The sequence below is a fragment of the Macrobrachium rosenbergii genome, chromosome 20, assembly GCF_040412425.1.
Source record: "Macrobrachium rosenbergii isolate ZJJX-2024 chromosome 20, ASM4041242v1, whole genome shotgun sequence".
NCBI classification, from domain to species: domain Eukaryota; kingdom Metazoa; phylum Arthropoda; class Malacostraca; order Decapoda; family Palaemonidae; genus Macrobrachium; species Macrobrachium rosenbergii.
The window spans coordinates 18,950,001-18,952,500 of NC_089760.1; the positions used below are offsets into that span (position 1 = coordinate 18,950,001).

At 26.3% G+C, this 2,500-nt stretch overlaps 1 long non-coding RNA gene across 1 annotated transcript in view; it reads left to right on the forward strand.

Annotated features, from left to right (window-relative positions):
• The window catches only part of LOC136848917 (uncharacterized), a 220,222-nt gene that overhangs the window by 188,720 nt on the left and 29,002 nt on the right, over window positions 1-2,500 (forward strand). The window lies entirely within an intron of this gene.

Consider the following 2,500-nt stretch of genomic DNA (forward strand, 5'->3'; position numbering starts at 1 on the left):
GTCGATCGTAACTAGCAGACGGGATCTGACAGGATTTCCTTCTGTTTTCCGTCTGTCTGCTCTTCTCTTGCTCGTTGGCTATATATATATATATATATATATATATATATATATATATATATATATATATATATATATATATATATATATATATATATAATATATATATATATATATAAAAGTATATATATATATATATATATATATATATATATATATATATATATATATATATATATATATATATACACAGTATATATATATATAATATATATATATGTGTGTGTGTTTTGTGTGTGTATATATATATATATATATATATATATATATATATATATATATATATATATATATATATATATATATATATATATACAGTACATATATATAATGTGTATATATATATGTGTGTGTGTGTGTGTGTGCACTGTTCAACTCAAATAGGAAGATTGCGTAAAACCTCTTACGTAATTATCATGCTTGTAAACATAAAATGATAATAAATTAAACTTGACCAACTTTCGAACAATCGTCCCTTCAAACTGAACTTACGCAAGAGATTAACGTTGATTAATACAAAGTTTCTCAAATAAAAAAAAAGTAATAATCTATCCTTGAAACTGCAAACGACAACGCTATTATGGGGATTATAACAAAGAAAAAAAAATAGTGACATCATAAACTATTCTATAACACTTGCCTCTTTCTCTTCATACTCAAACTGCATTAATTTCCATTGGTTTTTTATCTGAGCATCTCAATGCTAATGATACCCTACTGAGCTTAGGTCATGAAGCGCAAAAGAATCTATTTCAAAGACTGAAGAATATATGACGGTTTTTTTTACATGTACTGTAAATGTTAATATACTGTATGGCAGGTTTCACACTTGAATGTTAATATACTTATCTCTTATTTATGTCATTACTATAATGATATTCATACTTATAATTTTGTCGCAGGTGTAGTCGCATTTGCAGTAATTGCTTCCATTTTCCTGTGCACAGAAATATAATCCTCTTCGAATTTTGTAAGATTAATCGTAATATTTTTCGACTTTTTCGTATTTAGGGTCATGCAATTATTTTAATTATATTGATAACGTTCAGTAATATCAAGTAACCCATGAGTTTTCTAGATCTTCATTTTCTCGAAAAATATATGAAAAAAGATACCGACTTTCCTTTGCTTTTTACATGAAATGCATGCAAGCAAAAATGAGGTAAACTTGATTTTTTTTTGTTTATCTTCGCAAAAATCCTTTCAGAAAATCATGAACCTTTATGAGTACTTTGTTCATAATGACAAAAGTCACAGTGGCGCAACACGAGAGTTTCTTCATTTACATTTTCATAAAAAAACAATAAAAAATATCTCGACGTTGAAAAAACGCTGGCTTTTATTCCTTTCTCAAGAGGACGGTATTGCTCTCCACAGTAATGACTTTGTTGGAGTAGCTTGTTGACATTGCAATATAAATCATCATGACATAATCTCCACGTTTGTAAATATATTGAAACTAATTATGTATTCCTGGAGATAATGACCATGTTTACTCAGGTATATATTTCCTGTTAACATTAAACTCGAGATATATATATATATATATATATATATATATATATATATATATATATATATATATATATATATATATATATATATATACTCTTCTTGTGATGATTACGAGTTCGTTTATTTTTACCCTTCGGTGAATTTCATAAATTTGAGTCTGTGAGGGCTTTTCTTTCTTCATAACAGTGCAAGTCTGTTGTTATGTAATTCATGCACGTAAGATTCATAAGGTTTTTATGAGTGTCACACACACATATATATATGTATATATATATATATATATATATATATATATATATATATATATATATATATATATATATATATATATATATAAAGATAGGTCTATTCCACAGTAGTTAAAAGTATTAAATTTTGAACTCGAATGATAATTGTTTTTTGGTGAGTAGAAATAGTTGTTATCTTTGTACACATTTTTTTTACAGTAACCACGCCCAATTCTACCGTTTGTGGATTTAAATTCACTTCAGGCCATAAAGATGTTATAGGTTGATTTGGTTATGGAAGGTGTACATTTGTAGTTAATCTGACCAGTAGATGGCATATATTTTAGCATAAAGAAAAAACAAGGTTGCTTTTATTATGATAAGAATGCGTCTGTTGTGGCTGCAGTGGAATAAAATTGTACCGAAAAAACTAAATTCGTCTGAACTTTTTATTTAGAGGGTAACTGGAATTGATAACGTAAATTCTCTGTAAAACAACGGATCCTTTCGTAAATTACTTGATGAAGTCAGTTTATCCAAATAATTTTGATCATGAATTTTTTTTATAGTTTTAAAACCATGCATTTATCATTGTTTCATAATAATAAATGTATATGAAAACTGAAAAAAATAATTGATGTGTAAAGAAAATAGCTCCGGAGGGAATAAGAAGCGTAATAATTTAAAATGTATTACAC